The sequence below is a fragment of the Parasteatoda tepidariorum genome, chromosome X1 (genome assembly GCF_043381705.1).
Source record: "Parasteatoda tepidariorum isolate YZ-2023 chromosome X1, CAS_Ptep_4.0, whole genome shotgun sequence".
NCBI classification, from domain to species: domain Eukaryota; kingdom Metazoa; phylum Arthropoda; class Arachnida; order Araneae; family Theridiidae; genus Parasteatoda; species Parasteatoda tepidariorum.
In genome coordinates this window covers 66,596,516-66,618,809 of record NC_092214.1, presented here as the reverse complement: position 1 = coordinate 66,618,809, position 22,294 = coordinate 66,596,516, and positions in this window count along the sequence as shown.

The following is a 22,294-nucleotide window of genomic DNA, read 5'->3' as shown; positions in this document are numbered from 1 at the left end:
ATGCAACTGACTTATTTTGTATTACAATAAAGCAACTGGACTAAAATTTTGCGGGACTTACAGCGTGACTAGAGCTGAACTTAAACTGTTTCAAATAAACAGGATTTTCTAACTAAATTTTTGAAACAAAATCAGAAAACATAAGACTTAAACAATTTTTAAAAAATCTGTCAGCCAGTATTTGACCAATGTAAATGACGTGGTTCGTTTTAAAATAAAGCAATGAGACTGAACTTTCTTTCAAATAAACAGAATTTTCTGACTAAATTTTTTAAACAAAATCAGAAAACATAAGATTTAAAAAATTTAAAAAAATCTGTCAGCCAGTATTTGACCAATGTCACTGACGTGGTTCGTTTTAAAATAAAGCAATGAAACTGAACTTTCTTTCAAATAAACAGGATTTTCTGACTAAATTATTGAAACAAAATCAGAAAACATAAGATTTAAACAATTTAAAAAAATCTGTCAGCCAGTATTTGACCATTGTAACTGACGTGGTTCGTTTTGAAATAAAGCAATGAGACTGAACTTTCTTTCAAATAAACAGGATTTTATAACTAAGTTTTTGAAACAAAACCAGAAAACATAAGATTTAAACAATTTAAAAAAATCTGTCAACCAGTATTTGACCAATGTAACTGACGTGGTTCGTTTTAAAATAAAGCAATAAGACTGAACTTTCTTTCAAATAAACAGGATTTTCTAACTAAATTTTTGAAACAAAATCAGAAAACATAAGATTTAAATAATTTAAAAAAATCTGTCAGCCAGTATTTGACCAATGTAACTGACGTGGTTCGTTTTAAAATAAAGCAATGAGACTGTACTTTCTTTCAAATAAACAGGATTTTCTGACTAAGCTTTTTAAACAAAATCAAAAGCGTTTATAAGAGAATGTTTTTTTGAAAGAATACTGAAAATTATTAAGCTGTAAAAGAAATTGTTTAAAGTGTCTCTACTCACATTTTCTCTAATTCTATTTCTTCCTGAATTTCGTCAGTTTAAAATGTAGTTTTTTCATGATTTATTTAAATTCATCATAAGTTCCGAAAATAGTAAGGAAAATTACATTATTTTTATAAATTAGAACATTTAATAAATATATTTTTAACTACTTTATTAATACTTGCTTTTATAATTTTGAACGATATTTTTTTTTTTATCTTCATCTTAGCTTAGATACTTTTAGAAATACAAAATTATTTCTAGCAATAAATAATGCCTGGAAACTTCAGAAAATTTACCGCCATTTTTTCCTATAATATAGGCATAAATAAAAAAAGGTGAGTCTAACTTTAATATTTATTTTATCTTACTGCAAATAATTTCACGAAACAGTCAAACTACATAGGTAGGATAAAATATATCTCAAAGTAAAAACTATTTTCATAAATAATTTTCACTATTAGAAGAATTTTATTTAAAAAAAACCTTTTGGCGAGAATATGCGTTATTTTCAGTGACCTATTTTACACCATATTACGTTATTAGCTATTATCTTGTGTGTCTTTACCAACTCCTTTGTGACCAATGAATTTTGCATTTTTTTCTCCTTATTTCAATTGAATATTTCTATGAGCAATTGTTTTCCCGTTTGAAAATTCATTCTTTTATTATTTCCCTTTTTCTCTAGCATTCATCATAATTTCCGAACAAATACTTTGATGGGATAATAATATGAAAACTTTGTTTAATGTTCTAAATAATTTGGCTCTTCATAAAATAAGAAAATTTAACTGGATATACTTACATAACCGTAACACAGGTTTCGTACACTGCTAGAATTTTAGTTTTAAATTTTGGTAAAATAACTGGCAGCACTCTGACCATCTAGTTAACCATAAAGTTACTTTAAGGAATATTCTTGTACCCTTAAAAATTTGTAATCATTTACAACAAGCATGGTTTCAAGACCGTAAAAATGAAATTCAAATAGGCATTGAAATTATATATTTCATTTGTATTGGACATGGAGTTAGGTTTTGTCAAATGAACCATAAAATTAGGCTTAATTATTTTATCTGGTGGTGCCATCTATCGTGAGACATCAGGAATACTAGACTTTTGAGTTAAGCAGCTCTGAGGTGTTGGTACCAATGCGTAAATGAAACCTTCGTATTTTAATAGTCTAGGATCTGTGATTAGGAGAGCAGAACACAAGAAAGGAAGGATTATTGTTGAAAGAATGGAAGGAATATAGAAGTGCAAGCGCTGGAATTTAAACACTTGTTCAGCTAGTCATAAGATTCACAGATTAGCCCTCTCGGCTATTAGTATGTACTCAATTGCAAGAAACTTAGTGGCTTCATAAGGTGGGCTTAGTTGATTCGTATAAAATTCGGGTTGTTTATCCGTATTAGTTCAAATCAGTTAACAAACGATTTTTTCTCACTTTTAACAGTTGGAATACCATCTTTTTTTATGGTTATTTGACTGTTTTGATTGAATATGGTAAAATAGCAATTCAATAAATTGTTATTTAAGTATTTTCTTGAGAAATATTAAATGTTTTTTAACAATGTACGTTGTTTGAAAATTGAGAATGTTGGAATAAAACTAACAAGATTATTTGTATTACACTGTAAAAAATTTCGAGCTATGTTGCGCCAAACATTGATTTTCATTTGCTGGCTACATAAAGTGGTGCTCAGTTTTACTATATATTGGTGCTTTCCCTAGCTCCAAACAACTAGAGATGGTTGCACCAAAAATGGGAATTTTGAAAGTACCTAACAGCAGCGAAAGGTTGCACCAAAAATAAGTGTTTTGAAGGGAACTAAAAGAAGGTTGCACCATGATTTGATAGTTTTGAAGGGTACTAAAAGCGAGGAAGGTTGCACAATTATTAGGTATTTTTAAAGTGCTGAAAAGCAGGGTAAAGTTGCACCATTATTAAGTATTTTTAAAGGTCCATAAAGCAGAGAAAGTTAGCATCATTATCACATATTTATAAAAAAAAGAGAAGATAATTTAAATCAAACTTATATAAATCAAATTATAATTTAATTATTTGAATCTATGGAAGATAAGGAAATTACTTTTATTTTTAATTTGTTATGTAAGATTATTCTTGTCGGTATTTTGTTCAAAATTTCTGTAAGACTCTTGGCGAATAAGAAAAAAATGTAGCGCTTTGTTTTCTTAAACACCAATATTCCTACTTTGTGCACCCAACCAACTTAAAGAAACCCAGTTTCCATGACAACGACTTGAGGTGAAACGGAGTATAATTCACATTGAAAATTTTACTACAAAAGCATTTAAGAATGCATAGACAAAAATTCGTGTAATTATGTGACGTTACAAACAAAAATAAGCAATATAGAACATGAAAATCAAAACTGAAGCACAGATATTGATAAAAGTTTTAATTCCAACAGAAAGTACTTACTATTATTATTTTTTTGTTCGATAGAATGCAATTAAAACACGAACCTAGAAAATTTTCACCGGCAGTAAATTTGACGGAAAGCTATGCTGCTTACAATTGCCGTATTTACCGTTTATATGTCACTAGTATTGCACTTTCTGTGAGCATAAAATGGATGTAATATTTAATTATTCATAAAACAAATATAGTTTCCTAGAAGAAATTTGAAACTAACACTTTCAAAACACGCAACAAAATTTTTAAAGATGATATGAAAGAAATGAACTGTAATTATTGCAAATGAATAAGAAAAGTTTACTTACCCGCAAAAGAAATAGACAATTTCAAAGACAACTTACATGAGATGATAGCAAGCTTCGACAGCAAAATCGTTCATTCGTCAACAGGTACAAAATAAGTTATCGGTCACAGTTAAAGCTTGTGCCCCTCATAGTACGAAAGTTTGGTGCAATCGATTGCGCCATGAAGTTATTTCTCGATCATATTTACCTATTTATGGTGCAACCTAAACAAAATAATTTTTCATTTAACCAATTTATCGTGCAATTAGAAACTTTGCACCTTGCTTAAACATTTACTGAGTTTTTTACAGTGCATATTACGTTCGTAATCACTACAAAATTACAAAAAATCCGAAAAAATACATTGAGTTTCGAGGCCCATGTTTTAAATTCCTATTTTAAAAAGTGAAAACTTTGTGCACTCACTTTAGGATTAGTTAATAAGCAAAAAAAACTATCAGAAGTTAAAATAACACTCTTCATAACACCTTGAACTAAAATAGGCACTAAAGTGTAACTTGTCGATCTACTTTCTTACGTTAATTTTCATGTTTTCTTTCAATATGAAATGTTTTCCTCAAAAGAAGCCTTTTTTCGTTTTTCAACAGATCGTTTCAAAACTTTTTTAGATTAAAGTAGCCGAACATTTAAACATTTGAAATAATTAAATAACAAAGGCAGATATGAAATGCTTAAGAATGCGACAACTTCTTTGAATTAAGAACTGTTTTAAGCAAGTCGTTCAGCAAGGCTACAAAGAAATAGAAAATAATATTTTTTTCAGTTAAAAAACTACAAAAAATAACTTTAATGAGTTTTAATAGGATGGCATTTAAGTTAGAAATGCAAACCCCAAATTGAAATGTTAATTTTAAATTAACTTGAAAGTTTATCCATTATGGGCATCGATTAATTGTCTGTTATCTTAATTACTAAGAGTTCAAATTTAAGAGAAAAAATAGTTGTTTATAAATTAATGAACTCGTTGGTGCTAATAAAATAGAAAATGATTGATAATCTATGAATCTTCTTGAAGGTTATTAAATTCCAGAGCATTTTTACTTCGATTATATTTTACTTTCAAAATTTAAATTTGATGCAGTTTAGTTATAACTTTAGAAGAAACTTATTGGCATGTTAGAATTTTTAACTCTTCATGTGTAAAATAAAATTTCAACGCAAGTTTTTTTCAAATTATATTTCTCTAAAATTTATAAAGATTAGACCATTTTTAAGTAGGGAAATTTTTCGCCTGAAAGCGTTTACAAACTTTAACACCATAATTTTTATCTATAAATGAACTATGCTTTCTTCGTTAAAGTTATCTACAAATAGTTCAACCTTTATTTTATTCAAACTACAATTATGTAACGAGGTAGAGGGAGTTTATAGATTTTTTCCCTGGAATCCTTTCAATTAAAACAATTTTGTGCTCCAGAATAAAGTACTCCGAGTAAACTTTTCAAAATTTGAAAATAAGTGCAAAAAAAAGTAACAAGTTTTAATTATTGGATTGCAACTTTTATGCGCTTTTTCAGGAAACATTGTATTTATTTATTTTTTTAATTATGGAAAGTTTCTTCATGAAATGAAGGGAGTTTTTTGGTTTATTTTTTGGTGGTTAATTTTTTTACTTCATATTTCGAAATTTTATACTGTGGGGTATATGTGGGAAAAACTGTTTAGCACGGAAACTGTTAGATATAATTGAAAAACACGATCATGGGACCTGTCGTTCCACTTCTTCAAGGGGTCACAGACGGCACTGGGGCAATCAGTACTGGAAGCAATTAGGCCAGTATACGAAGATCTATCAAATTACAATTTATTGGAAAGATGTGTTAGAGCGAACAATCAAAGCAATAACTTATCTATAATTTCGCTTATTTGGACGTTTTCTCCCAAACACATCTATTACGGAAAATATATGGTCGAAATGGTCAATTATTTGGTGCCTGTGATCTTCAACAATGGTTTCATTGGGATTGCCAGCATAAAGTATGTCATGGGTATTTGAATTGAAGAACGACGTTAGAATTATTCAAAAGCCAAAACGCAGATCGTCTTGAACATTCGGAGCACTGCGCGTTAGAAAATTTAGGAATTAAGTTGACATTATCAAGATTTTTTTTCTTTACCAGCACTGTATATTTTTTTGAAAACAATGCATTTAAAATTTATTCTAAATTATATTTGCAAGCAGAATTTAAAAAACAAAATCGTTTTTTTCTGGCGTTTTTAATTCATTATCATACAGGCCAAATAGCCCAATGCGGGCCAATGCCTTCCTCTGAAGATTTCTCCATGATGACTTCCAATTTATCTTTGATCTCCAATTCTTTTCAATAATAGCAAGAAAATCAGACTCCACCGAATCAGTCCATTTCAACCGCGGCCTTCCCCGCTTTCTCGTCCCTGTAAAAAGCAGCTTCTTTTTTATCGTATTGTCATCACTCATTCGAATCACGTTTGCCATCCAATTCATTCTATTTATTTTTATACGTTTAATAATATTGGGTTGATTATAAATCTTGTACAGTTCAAAGTAAAATCTCCTTCTCCAGTTATTGTTTTCATTTAACCACCAAGTATACTCCACGAAATCTTTCTCTCAAATATTGCGATACAATTTTCCTCGAGTTTTGTGATGTTCAAATCCTCAGAAGTGTATGTCAAAACTGACCTGATAAGAGTTTTGTAGATTAAGAACTTTGTTTTTCTAGAAAGAAACCTAGATTTAATAAATCTTCATAGCCCATAGACAGCCCTATTTGCCAGATGGAGTTGGTTTTTTATTTCAGAAGTCATTCAGTTGTCAATAGTATTAATTGATCCTAAGTAAGTAAAACTCCTTACTGTTTCAAATCCATAAGAATCTATTTCAAGATAGGGGACTCTGTTTCTTGAGAATAATATTTATTTTGTTTTCTCTACATTTATGACTAAGCCCATTTGTCTTGTAGCCACTTCAAGGCCAAGAAATGTCTCTTTCAGGGCAGGAAGAGAACGAGCAATTACATCATTACGTTTTTAATTATACACCGCATAAAAGTGTTTCAATTAATAACTCCATAAATTTTTCATATCCATTACATAAGTATGCGATAAGTTTATATTAAATATCATTTAGTTATGTAGCTGGAGCATAAGAATTAAAAATTAGGTTCTAGCATTAAAAATTAAAACACTGATTGTCTCAAAGCTGCTTTTAAGTTTTAGATAGATAAATATTGCATAGTTATTCTTTTTACTTATAGAATGGAAAATAAATCTCACTTGTTTACCTATAGAGAATTAATTATATGATTGCAATTTCCTTTTTATATAATGCAAATAATTAACACTTTGGGGATTTTATTGTTTCATATTATTGAACATAGTGTTTTGAACTTAGTGACCAAATTTCCAAATTTGATGTTATTTATTAATGGGCTAATTATTATTTTGGATATTTCTGTTTCATTTTTTTACATTATTTTTTATATATTATTAATATATTATCCGTTATTTGTATATTATTGATATATTTTTGAAACGAATGAAGTTTTAAATCAAGTAACATTTAATTTATTTCTAGGAAATAAACAACAGCGTAAATTATAATAAATTTGATGTTTATTCAATTAAAGTAGCTTGACTATCATTTAAATTCCAAATATTTAAATCTTGTAACCGATACAAATATTTAAAAGTCTAAAGTACATTTCTCTTTTACACTCTTAAAATAAAAGATATCGTTCATAAGAGTTATAAACTCAGAAAATTTTAATATTGATATTTATTATTAACATACCATTTTATAGTAATGTTAGAAATCAATTCGTCGAACTCTTGAATTTAAATAAGTTCTTTTAATTACCCTATTTAAGGATTAAATTAAATTATATTCCACGAAATTTATAAATTATGATAAATTTCGAAGAAATTCTTTAGTTTAACTATTAAAAGCAAAACAAATACCAGTAGAATACTTTTCACGATTCCTCTAAACTACATTGCTGCCGTTAAGCTGATTAACTTCTCCTCGTTGTTATAGAGGTAATTGAAAAATATGTTCTTAAATTTCGTTTTAATTTAAGAACTGTCATTAAATATTTGCTTTACTTCTTTTATTAAATATTAATATTCGGTAATTTTAATTCATTTCATTAAATTTAAATCCACTAACAGTATTCTATTAAATAAAATTATACTTTGTTTTAACAAAATTTTACAGATATTGTTCTTAAATGCCTAACATTATACGCACAAAAGTAAAAGTTTTACTAGTATGTTTCGCCTTTATTTTTAATTAAAAATAAATGCGAATGATTTTATTATATTCCATGTTTTAAATTTCTGTATAAAAGAACTAATTATTTGCCCTGAATATTAAGGATAAAATGATATGGCATAACAAAAAGTGTTCAATATTTCGGTAATAAAAGCATTTTGCACAATATAATATCTACGCAAAGAAATAAAAAAAAGTAAAATTACCGTACAATAATAACAATTTTGTTAAATAGGAAACTATAATTCTGTCTAATATAAACAAATATACGATTATTTAAACCAATCATTTGGTAGTTTTTTCGCTCATACTGTAACGGTTTACCGGGAATTCTGGTTTTCAAATTTATAGTTTTATTACCACACATTTAGTAAAACAAATACAAAACTAAGTAGAAAATTTAACCAAATAAATTGTTTTAATGTCATGCTTTAGAGTATCATAATAAAATTACCAAATTTTATCACGTCTTAGGAAAAAATATTTTATTGTTGATAGTACCAAAATTGTTATCAAAGCACTTCGATAAAGATTACCGAACTTTTTAATGCTCCCCTAGAGCGAGATACATGGTAAATTTCACTATATTTTGTAGCTATAACAAAACTTTAATTCGTAGTGTAACTAGCATGAATATAATAGCTTAATAAATTCCCTAACAATTTATTTTAGAAATGAAAGAATTATCAGTATTTTTCAAACAGCTTGGCCGCCAAGATCATCTGATCTTAATCATTGCGTCTTTTTGCAGTGGAGTCGTAATTAAAGGGATTTGTTCAAAAATCCTATAGAAAACATAACGAATTTATGCCCCCAAGGCACACATTTCTCAACACATTCACAATGTCATCCGCTTTGATGTGGGACATGTTATTTCAACTTAAGCTAGAAAACGGTGAACATCATAAAGAATATTTCTATTATTCATTATACCTTTTGCATAAAAGAAACAATGACTTTATTAACTTTAAGATGAAAGTTTTATAATAAAAATTATACTTTAATCTATTCTATTTTAACACTAAACCATACTTGATACCCAAGTAAACACCAACCAAGAAGTGAATCGTTTAGCTCTCTTTCAGGGTCAGTCAGCTCTTTAACTATTGTTTATATTACGAAAAGTAAATCAGCATTTTTTCCTTGTTCTGCTTCAGAAACGAAATTTGATGAAGTGAAGAATCCCAGAAAGCAAAGATACAGTTAACGGGTAAATCCGTTTAAAACGTATAATCTGCAAGTACGTTTTTTGTACATATTTCACATATAAGGATAGTATTTTAAATAAATGATCTGGCTTTACATTCAAGCAAGAGGTTTTTAAAGGTATACTGTGATTTCAAAGAGCTGTTTTCATTGCTACAAGCAATGTTACTCAATAATTTAACCATTGAAATCATTAAAATAATTAAAAAAATTTATCAGCAGGAACTTCATCAAGCACGGAAATTAAACAAAGTACTTTTTAAATCTTATTTTTCAGCTATTTGAATTTCCGATAGTATCAAGAAGTTCAGTTAGAATTTCTCTCTCCAATCAGGATTGTTTATATTTATAGATGATTTCCATCATGAAATATTGGTATACGAAAGATACAGAATCTATTTAGGGATTTTTATATAAATATAAATATTTTTTTTAAGTGCCTGACAACTTATCGAAAATCTATATATATATCGGAAATCTAATCAGATTTTGTATTAATACATACTGCTTCAATGTGATTCTGCTGCGGTAATCGACAAGTCAATTTGAAGCAAGATAACACTGATACATTTAAAGCAAGCAATGACATGGAGCAAGCATTTTGTGCCCCGGCAGCTAATTTACAATCCAACGGATTTTAACGACTCGTCCTCTTTTTTAAAGATCTTCCTATTGGCTGTAGTTCACAATTATAATGCAAGTTTTTAATTCTTTCAAAATAGTTTACCTGAACTAAACAGATATCAAAACCATATTTTTCTTCTTTTTTTCTAAAAAAAAGCAGGAAAGCGTGTAGGGACCCGGCATTCATAATGGTATTTTTTATAGTAATTGTATGTTATTTGTTATAGTAAATACATGTTATTTGTTATAGTATCTATATTAACTACATCATTTGCAATCTTATATCTATGTTATTGATCTACACTATATAATACGACTGCACTTTTGGTTTTTAGTTTGAAGGGCATAATTTAAATATGCAAACTATTTGTTAAGTGGCTTCTATTTCATATCAAATAGAAGTCACTTAGCAACAAATAGTTTGTATATTTAATTATTTAATTAGCATTTGATATCAAATAGAAACTCTAAATCCGGAAAAAACTACAGCTTTGAGAGAGTTTTCCTAAATATGTTGAACTGTTGCTTGAGAAGTTGCTTGAAATCTTCGACAGAATCATAATTGTATGAATTAATAAACACATTGTTAGTATTAAAATTAGCATTTACATCTTAAATATATATTCTGATAATGCATTTATAAATAAATTATATTATAATAATTCAATTATAATAATTCCTTTTTGCCAGAACAAATTTGAACTCATTTACATAACCTTTATTTTTACAGTAATTAAATCCTCGATGAAACTGGTAAAATTTGGGATTTGAAAATTGAAAATTAGTTACGTTACAAAGCTCTAATTTAAAAGTATATTTTGCAGTTCATATTGAAAATCACATACGACACTTTCCTTGTTGTAATATTAAGTAGACCCGAAAACTACTTGAAATAGGCATGAGTAAATTTAAACGAAATCAGATAATACTTTACTAATTTAAGTCATAAGTAACAATTGTTATATGCCTTAAAAATCAAATGACGCCGTTCTTTCTATGACAGTTAAAATTAGTAAACATGTTGGCTTATAGCTGGTGTCTGAAAACTCAATATTAAATTAAGGTAATAAAAGATCAATAGTATTTAGTTTTATTTATTTATTTAACGTTTGTTTTCTATTTTAAAACATAATAAAATACGGAAAAAACACTTTCTAGAATGTTAAATCTCTTTAAATTTTAAAAAATCAACTGCCTAACTTTTATTTTTTCAACAAGTATGCATATAATTTTAACAATTGGGGAAATAAAATCCGAGAATAATATACTTAATTCAATTTTTAAAGTAACCAAATATTTCAAAGTAATTAAATGTATGCATAACATTTTACAGAAGTAATAGAAAAAGTATCGTAATTTAAGTACTTTGTTCAGATTAGTACACTCTCTTTATCTACTGGATGATAGTGCTTCAAAAATCTCTTATTGCGTATTATATAAAAATTAAGAGATAGAATTAAACAGGAAAATTCTTCCTTTGTTAATTTATAAAGGCTTAGTAGGAATTAGTAACATTCCTTCCTAATTTCTACAAACCTTTAGAACAAAGTCAAATTAATTCTTTTAAAATTATCGTAGACAAAACATTTATTGTTACAATAATTTAGAATATAGAAACATTTTTCAAGTTTATTTTAATAAATAATAACTAAATATAATACCCCTTTAAAATACTATTCATAAATAATTATTGAGATAATACATTTGCAAAGTTATCTATACATCATTACTGCTACAATCGTTTAAGCATGCAGATATGATTGCTTAAAATTAATTTTATGCTTATAATAATCTTGATTAATTTATAGTCTGTTTTGAAATTCAAAGAAGAAAGACATTCAAATTAATTATTGAAATATTTTACTTAATATTTCTAAAATTTATATTGCAATGTTTGAGTTTTTAAATCAATCAAGATAAGTTTTTAATTAAATCAAGATAAGTTTTTAATTAAATCAAGATAATATAGACTAACAGTTCTTTCGCTGTTATTTTTAGAGCTTTCTATCTGAAAATAAGAATGAAACAAGGATAAAACATTTACTAGAAAGTTATATTTTTAACAAGAATAAAAAAACACACATATTTTCAACTAGTTGCATCAGTTTTTTTCAATTGAATACTTCAGCTCAAGAAAAACCGAAATGCATACCTTAACTTTTAACTTTTAAAATAACACCCAAACATGTCACGAAGTATTTATAGTTATGCAGAACATTTCCCAGAAATACTTGGAAAAATATCTTTAATTCAAGACCTCTTTTGAGATTAGTGCACTCTCTGTATCCATTGGATGGTAGTGCTTCAAAACATATTCCTCTGAATGCGTAAGACATAAAAAATTAAGAGATAGACGTAAACTGGAAAATTCTTCCTTTGTTACTTTGAAACAACTTGGAAGGAAATGGAAAAACTCGTTCCCAGTTTCTACAACCCTTAAGAATTTGATCTCAAAGCTTCTGGGCTTCGAAAATAATTGTAATAAAGAGATTGTTGCGAATTTCTCCAGCTTCCCTAACGTCTCGTAAATTCCAGCGACAGCTCGTGTTTAGACTGTTCTAGAACGACTCGTAGCACCATTAAGGTGCGGCCAAGTTATTGAAGTGTGCTAGAGTCGCGTAACGAGGAAATGTGTCCCAATGTAGTACTTCCAGTACCCTTTCGTTTTCTGCTGGATCATACAGCTCGCCGGAGTTGTTAAGTTTTAGCTAAGCCTTAAAGGCAGACCCTACAATGTGTGATAGCGGTAAATTAATAAATCTTCTGGATAAAATCCTTTACTCGCTACAGCACTTTTATGGAGAGAGCTTTATCATTAGTATACTTTACTGAGTATTACAGTAAATATATATTATACTTATGATTTTGTTGTTCCTAATAATGACTGTATTACATGCGTTTAGTTATTGAGGAAACAAATGAGCATTCTAGTTTTATTTACATTCATCAGTCACGGTATATACGCATTTACTCAAATGAACCAAAATTCTAAGGAAATATTGCTTTTTTGATTGGTTATTCATACTGTCTGTGTCTGTACTGTCTGTACATTATTGCAATTTATATTACTTTTCAGTATTATTGCAAAAGATTAAACCATTGCAATAAATAATTATATATCAGTGTCCTACACACTTTAATTATAATTTATTTTATACCACTTACCTGTATTTTTTTTCAGGATGAAAAAAAGTACAAAATACATACTTTATATTTTTTCCATCGCATCCTTTTACGGATAACTAAAAAATTTTGAATTCCTACAAATCCTTATATATTTTTCTACATGTTTATATTCACAAGGTGCTTTGGGCTTGATTCATAGCGATAACGTTTAAGAAAGCTGTTAAAAATGAAATTCTTTTATGATAATTTTATTGGATTTATCTAGTTTCTTAAGAAAAAAAATTTTTTTTCATTAAAAAAAGAAAAATACGTAACAATGAATAATAGAATTTTGAAAGAGCAGTTTAAAAGTGTAGTTTTCTTAAAAACTAAATGCATTTTTTTCTATAGTTTAAACACCTTATGCGTAAAGTAATTTCTCCTGCGAAACACATGAATAATAACTGACTTGTGTTCTTTGTGTTCTATGTTCCCATTTTTTTTTGTACTATGAAGTATTAAATCCTATTAAGCCTATGGCATTATAAGTTATAAGAAAAATTAAATATGCTGAGTTTTATTTGTGTCAAGAAGAAAAGAGATAGCAGGAAGCAGCTCTGCTGTTATCTTCATCTATCAATTAAAAAATCAGAACAATTTTGAAAATTCTTATTATACCCTAAATACTCGGAACTAGATAGTTTGATAACACTTGCCATAAAACGCTTGTTGTTACAAACAAACTTTACAATGATCTTTATAGAGGATATAATTACCTTAGATATAATTGCACATCCCTCCCCCCATAAAAAAGGGGGAGTTTTTTTCGATCTTAAAGAACTTTTGGTTTTTAAGGTCTTTAAGAAGTCTTATGAACTCTTAAATATACCAATTGATTAGATTAAAATTAAACTTTTAAGTGTTCCTATTTTTAGTGCCATGTACATTTATTACATAGTTGGAGATAAGTTTTAGACAGTCTTTAAAAACATTAAAAAAACGTTTCCTTTTATGGGTTATTTTTTTTAGTGGAAGGATCCTCACAGCAATAGAATTCGTTTATATCTATGGAAAATTTGAATAACAATAGAAAAGAATTTTAAAACCAAAGAAAATAATTTTTGTGCTATTTTGACTGAAACTTAACTGAAGAAACAAATATAAAGATGTTCCATCTAATTACAATTTAAGTGTTAAAGGGTTAATGATATATAATTTGTAAAAAAATTTTGAACAGGGCTTTTGTTAATTTGGCAGTGATTTGCGCTCATGAATTATTTAAATTTATACGCAATGCAAAATTAAAAATGAATTTATCTCAGCTACGTTTGATAAATTTCCTTCCTTGCTCAAGTCTGGAAGCGTATAAAAAAATTAAACTCATTTTATGTCCGAAATTCTAATGCAATATAGCAAGAAAGCGAAAAGCAATTACGCGACATGCTCAACAATTTCAACGAAACACAATTTAGATTTGCAACCTTGTACCTTTTATTTGAAGAAATGCCTTTAGTTTTTTTTTACCTTCCACATCGTTGATTTCTTTTTTTAAATTCAGGCATTTCCTGTAAATTATTTCGAAGACAGTTAAGTAACTGAATTTTTTTTATCCAAATAAAGTGGTTAGAGTAAACAAAAGAAAATGCAACATTCCTCTTGGGTTCTAGAATGATCGAATGCTGCATTTAGTAAACACATCAAGGAATGGAGCTGCAAGTTTAACGACCATAATAGGAAAAGAAAAAAAATAGTATTCAACACAAATAAGAAAAACCCCGTGTAAATAACTGGATTAAAACACTCAGCGAAGTGATTAAAATACTCAGCGTTATTTTCAACCACCATGCAAATAACTTCATTAAGCCCGTTTCTTCTCTTTACTACGTTTCTTTTCTTAAGGATAAAGTTCATATTCCTTTCAAATAAAAGAAACCGCTCATCCGTTAGATTTGTAATCATCTAATAAAAAAAACTATTAATTTTATTTCAAAATAAGAGCGACTTAACATGCTGCAAAATTAAATACGGTTATTACGATGCATACAACTATAACAAAGATATTAAAATATTTTTGAACTCTTGCTGACCTTTTATTTGCATAAAAAGGTGGCTGAAAATTCCGTAGCCCAGTTCTCTAAAGCTGTATATGACGCTTAAATTCACCAAGCTGAGCTAAAAAGCAATCAATATTTTCCAAGATGTTTGTAATCCGAAATCACATTTCATATTTGGCACAACAGACCATAATAGTCCAAAAATTTCTGTATAAAAATCTTCTACAGAAACATATTTTTAAACCTTCACTGTAAAAAATTCCTGACAAAATTACGGTAAAAAGTACCAGCAATCAAGGTGCCGGTACTTTTTGAAGTAAAATTCATTTTTCCGCAACATGTTATGGAACAGAAAATCCAATAAACATTGAATTTAACAGTATAATCACTGAATCACTCTAATTAAATAAATATCATGATAAGTCCAGTTAGATGCAATATGTATAAGCTAATGATTAGTCATTGACTGGTGATAAGTCATAAGTCATAAACCAAAGAGGGAGGTTGGCCAATTATCCCCAAGACCGAAGTCGAGCATCTTATTAACCATTAAAGTACAATTAATACCTGTCTATATTACTCTCTTTAAATATTTATGATTTTCGCATAAAACTAGTTATGAAATAACTTAAATAAGAAAAGCATAGTTATAAGATATGAATCGTAATGAATTAAAATAAGCATTCATTTAGGAAGTTTTTAAAATAAGTGTTGAATATTTATAACGTGACATAACATTACAGAATCGTTGTTCACTATAAAAAATTCTGTATAAAATTGTGGTAAAAAATTCCGAATCATTGGACTCCGGTACCTTTTACTGTGAAATCCATTTTTAATGGAACAATAAATCTAAAATGCCATAATTTTTATAATAATAATTACCGTAAAATTTACTGAATCACTCTAATTAAATAAATATTACTGTAAAAATTAAGGTGTGATATTTTATGGTAAAAATGGATTTAACTATTAAATGCATTTTACGGCTGATGGTGCTTTATACCGTATAAATTAATTTGGAATTTTTTACAAGCGCATATTTTTTCCCATATTTAATAATATTTTTGTTTGTGTGCAAAAGAATAAAATAGAACAGAACAAAAACCCTAAGAGAAATTTTAATAAAAGAAAAAAACTTTGTTACTTTTGAGTCATACACAAAAATATTTTTCTTTTCTCAGAAAAGTTTAGAAATGAAAAAGTTTATAAAATTAATATTATTTGTATTTTTTAAACCTTGAAATTTTCGAACCGAAATATGAGGTCATCTGGTCCTTATTGCAAGATTAAATTTTTAGTTCCCATGCTTTTGGGCTAATATTCTTCAGGCAAAATTGCTCCTAAGTACTCTTTTTCACTAAATCATTAGTCCTTAACCGTATTGCACGAATAGCTAAAACTAAATCTATATAGAACGTATATAATGCTATTCTTCAAACTGTTCTTGTACTTGACACACGGTAAACATAATTAATCCAAAAGGCCTTCACCAAACTTTAGCTTGATTATCTAGACTCAATTGATTAGATTTTCGTGCTTAACTTTAGCCGTATAATCCAAGAACCAAAACTAAAAATTTCCTAAACCTATATACGTATATAATACAATTTTGTGTATTGGAGAAAGTGTTCAAAATGAATGTTTCCTTTAAGCGATTTGTGGAAGAAAATTCCAGATGGAAAGCATATTTCTTCTCCCAACGGAAATTCTACAATAAGTTTACCGGAACAAAACCGAATAAAATGTTTTTGAAACACACTAATGTGATGTTTTAGTAACAAGATCAATATAGCACGAGCAAAAAATAGTAAAAGTGAAAAAGAAAATCTTTGAGACGAGATATAAACGAATGAAAGAATTAAAAAAGGGGAAAAAATATGTGGAGAAAGATCGTGGAATTTGCCATCGTCCCAGATTTTTCCTTTTTTCTCCCGTTTTTTTCCTTCTCCTTTTTTTGGAAGGTGTGTTAACGAAAGGATCCCTACTTACCTGGCCAGATCTGAAGCTGAGTTGGAAAACTTCCAGTGAAAGGCATTAATCCTTTCATAAAAGTAAGTTGAAAGAAAAGGAATCGAAAAATAGTTAAGTTTTTCTTCCGTCTTCTCTTGTTTGTGTAATGGTTGAAAGTAGTAACACGAAACATATAAATAAAATGATAGTATCTACTAAAATAAAAATGAATTGGATGCAAACGTGTTTGGGTATTACTTTAGGAGAAAAATAGAACAATACTTATTCTCTAATCTTTTCGCTTTTATTTGGATTAAGTATCTGCCTTACTATTTGCAATATTTTCTAGCAGTAATCATGATTAAAATTATATTTTTTAGTTTAATTTGCGAGTTCAAATTGAGTAATTGAAACTTCTTGCTAATCAAATTTGTTATCATTATAAATTATACTCTCTACTAAAATATCTACTTAATCTCTTAAAATGGTAGTATATCTACTAAAATAAAAATAATTTGGATGTAAACGTGTTTGGGTACTAATTTTGGAGAAAAATGGTTTTTCTCTAATGTTTTTGCCTTTTTTTTTTAGACAAAGTCTCTGCTCTAGTATTTGAAATATTCTCTAACAGTAATTATACATTGAAATTTCCTTTTTTAGTTTAATTTCAAAGTTTTAATTGAGTAATTGACATTGTTCTTGCTCATAAAATGTGTTACTATTATAAATGATAGTATCAACCAAAATATCTCCTTAATCTCTTTAAATGGTAGTAACAACTTGAAATGGTATTACCTACTAAAATAAAAATGAATTGGATACAAACGTGTTTAGGTACTATTTTGGGTTAAAAATAGAACAATACTTTTCTATAATCTCTTTGATTTTATTTGGATTAAGTCTCCGATCTAGTATTTGTTATATAACAGTAATCATGATTAAAATTATATCTCTTATTTTCACTTCCAAGTTTTAATTGAGTAATTGAATTTGTTATTGTTTATAAAATTTGTTGCTATTATAAATGATAGTATCTATTAGAATATCTACTTAATCTCGTAAAATAGTAGTAATAAAGTGAAGGGATATTACCTACTAAAATAAAAATGAATTGGATGCAAACTTGTTTGAGTACTACTTTTTGAGAAAAATTGAAAAATAATTTCCTCTTTGGCTTTATTGGCCGAAAGTATCTACTTTAGTACTTACAACATTTTCTATTAGGAAAGAAGCATTAAAATTGTATTTTTTTTTTTAGTTTAATTTATGAGTTTAAATTAAGTAATAGAAATTGTTCTCGCTGGTGAAATTTTTTATCATTAATTATGCATAATAATTCAGTAGTTGAATTAATTTAATACATACGATATATTTTAGAATATATAGTATCTCTTGAATTAATTTAATAACTACATTATTACAGAGGACGTCCATAAACTACATCCAACTTTTTTTTAATATTTTTACTACTTTTTTGAATATTTTTACTACTTTAGGAAGCAAAGCACTGCGTAACAGACAATATTTCAAATTTTATATTTATACTTTGAAATTAATTTTTGGACATAACAATATTATAATTATGTGACTACTTTTTGGATGAAAAAAAGATAAAAAAATACACGGAGAAAAATTTCAGTTAAAATTATGGTAGTGCATCGAAATAGCATTTATGGCTTTAAAAAATAAATGAATAAAACTATAATTTTGGTTTCTAATTAATAAAACCAAAATATATGGTATTTAAACCATTCATTTGGTAATGTTTCCATTCGCATGGTAACTGTTTACAGGAAATTCTAGTTTTCAAAGTTATAGTACTTACTATCACGCATTTAGTATTATATATATATTCCATGATCAAAGGAATCATGATACCTTAGATCTACCAAATTTTACCATATTCCTTAATTTTATCACATATAAAACCATATCTTGTCATTCCTTTTACCAAAACCATTACCACATACGATTACGTATCTTCGAAAAAAATTAACGAGTTTTTGATGTCTCCAAAGAGCCGGAAACATGGTAAATTTTAATATAGTCTGGTAGTTTAATCATGATTTTTTCTCAAAGTATAAAATCAAATAATATAAAATTAATTAATCTTGCCTTTTTTTAAAACTAAATTGTGCATAGTCACACTTCTAATTACCTCCTCGGATCACCTTATCATAAACTGCAAGAAAGGAAGAGTATCGCAAGCAAAAAACTCCCCAAGTGTGACGGTCCTTAAAAATAATTAATTGGACTTACAAAAGTGCATGAACAGTAAATTTAAAGAATTAGTATTGTAAATAGAATATTTTAAATATTTGCTGTCATTTAAAACATTCTGGTGAAGTAATTGCTACATACCTGGACAGATCAGAAGCTAAACTGGAAAACTTAAAGGGCATTATCCTCTTATTAAAATTGGTTGAAAGAAATGGAATAGAAATATATGTAAAATTATCTTCCACTTCCTCTTTTTAGTATGATCTTCTTTGTATGTCGTAAACAAAAAAAAATCGTAGCAAACCATATAATTATAATATCCGATAAACTAAAAGTGGATTGAATACAAAAGTAATTTGAGTACTGTGGAGGAAAATGGAACAATTGTTTTTTTTTTTCCCATGCTTTCTTTTTCGTCTGTGTTATAGTCCTACGTGTTTATTTAACGGGATTCAGACATTAAACAATAATTTTAATTTAATTTTCAAATTTAAATTAAGTCATCCAAAATGGATATATTGGACTATATTCATCGTTCATTTGACTATATTCATCACTCATTTGACTATATTCATCACTCATTTGATTATATTTATATTCACCACTCATTTGACTATATTCATCACTCATTTGACTATACTCATCACTCATTCTATGTTATATATTCTTTGTTAAATTAATTTAATAACAAAATTTATGTCGCTTCTGGTTCTATGGAAACACCAAAACGCTTGGTAGTTTTCACCAAAGCGCTTTGGTAATGATTTTTTTTTAATTTCGAGTCATAATACAAAAAAAAATATTTTTCTTTTCTCAAAAAAGCTCAGATTTGAAAAAGTTTATAAAGTCACTGTTGCGTGTATTTTTTAAAACCTTGACAATTTTAAAGCGAAATTTGAGATCCCCCCCCCACCTGGCTCTTATTAAATAATTAAATTTATTATTCTCGTGTTTTTGTTCTAATGTTAGTTAATATAATTTGTTTATTTGTACGCCTTTTCACCAAACCATTGCAGTGTTTAACCGTATTACGTTTACGGCTGAAACTAAGACTTTCGTTATCTATATAAAACGTATTTAATACTATTCTCCAAACCTTTCTTGTATTTGACACACGGTAAACAAAATCGTTCCAAAGGACCTTCACCAATCTTTATCTTGATTATTTGAACACAGTTGCTTATATTTTAGTGCTTAATTGTAACCGTATAATCGAGAAGCTAAAACTAAGAATTTCTTAGATCTATATACGCATATAATATTATTTTTGTCGATTGAAAAAAATATAATTGAAATATATGATAAATTGTCTCTTTCCACTTCCTTTTATTTGTATAATGGTTAAAAATCGTTAGATAAAAAATAAACAAATATATAATATCTACTAAAACAAATATGGATTAAGCACAAAAGTATTTGTGTACTGTGGAGGAAAATGGGACGATACTTTTTTTCCAATACTTTTTTTTGCCAGTGTTCCAGTCATACAGTTTTATCTAACAGCATTCATACATTAAATTAAGATTTTTAATTTAATTTCGAAATTTGAATTTAAATATTCGAAATTGATATAGCTGATTAGATTTGTCAAACACTAATTTTAGATCATATATTATGTGCTAAATTAATTTAATAACGAAATTACATCGATGAGAAAAAAGTATGGTCGAAACTACCAACTATCATAACATTTTTCGCTTTTCTGGCTCTATGGGAAAACCAAAAATCTGGGTGATTTTCACTGAAGCACTCTGGTAAGGATTTTAGTAAAATTTACATTAAAAAATAATTTTATAATATCTGATGAAATTTGATAAAAGTGGTAAAATTTGGTAATTTTATCATGATGCCTCTGAGCATGATATAACAATCATTTATTCGGTTACATTTTTTTAGTTTCGTATTTTTTACTAAACGTGTGCTATTAAGAACTATAACTTAAAAAACTGGAAGTTTCGGTAAATTTTTACCACATGAACGGAAAAATTACAAAATTAATGGATTAAATACCGTATTTTTTGGTTTTTATTATCAGAATTATGTTTCTTTTTTGTTAGATATGTCATTAACATACAGAACGGTAACTTTATTATAATTTTTTTATCTGTGTGCAAATCATTTAATTCCATTTATAAATTTTATGATTTTTTTTTATTTTAATCTCTTAGCTTTGTAAATATAATATTTAAAATATTTTGTCATTAAAAACAAAATGGACGAGTAATCCCTACTTATCTGGCCAGATTTAGAGTTGAATTGAAAAACTTTCAGTGAAAGGCAATAATCCTATTATAAAAGAGATGAAAGAAAAGAAATTGAAAAAATAGTTAAGTTTTCCTTTTACCTCTTCTGTGTGTAATGGTAGAAAGTAGAAATGCGAAACATATAAATGAAATAATAGTATCTACTTAAATAAAAAATGAGTTTAATGTAAACATGCTTGAATGCCATTAGAAAAATAGAACAATGCTTTACCCAAGATTCGTTGAAAAATAATTACACATTAGTTTTAAGTTTAATTTACAAGTTTAAATTAAGTAACTAAATCTGAACTAATTGATATTGACATTTGTGAAATATTTATAATTATATTTTACATTTACATAATCTGTTTAATAAGTTATATAAATAAATATTTAATTAGTTTTGTAATACAAATTTGCACTTGTAAATATTAGAAAACCTCTGTTTTACCAATAAAATTTCTTGAGGCTGGCTTTTAAGGTACTAAAAAGTATTTTCACGAGCATAAATGTTCATTTCTTTAGAATTCAATTTCTTCTTTTAGATATTACCTTTTTTTACTAGCAGTTGACTTTTGATAACATCAAATTCATTGCGATTTTTTATAAGAAACTTGAATTAATTACTTTCCTTCTATAAAAGCCAAATAAGCTTTAAAAAACCTGATTATCTCATGACACAAAATAATTGCTCTCATACTTTATTCGCTCAATTCGGGATATAACATTCCTAAATTTTTACTGTATTGTATTTTGCGTTTCATGTTATTAAGATATATATTATTTTATGCAAGCAATAGTTAATTAAATTTTGTACAAAAATGTTGACTATATCTTAAAGTTTAAAATATTTTAAAAAATTCAATTAGTAAATTCAAAGTAATATTCAAAGTAATTATTTAGTGTTTCTTATATAAAATTTTTTGGAAAAAAATTGCAGT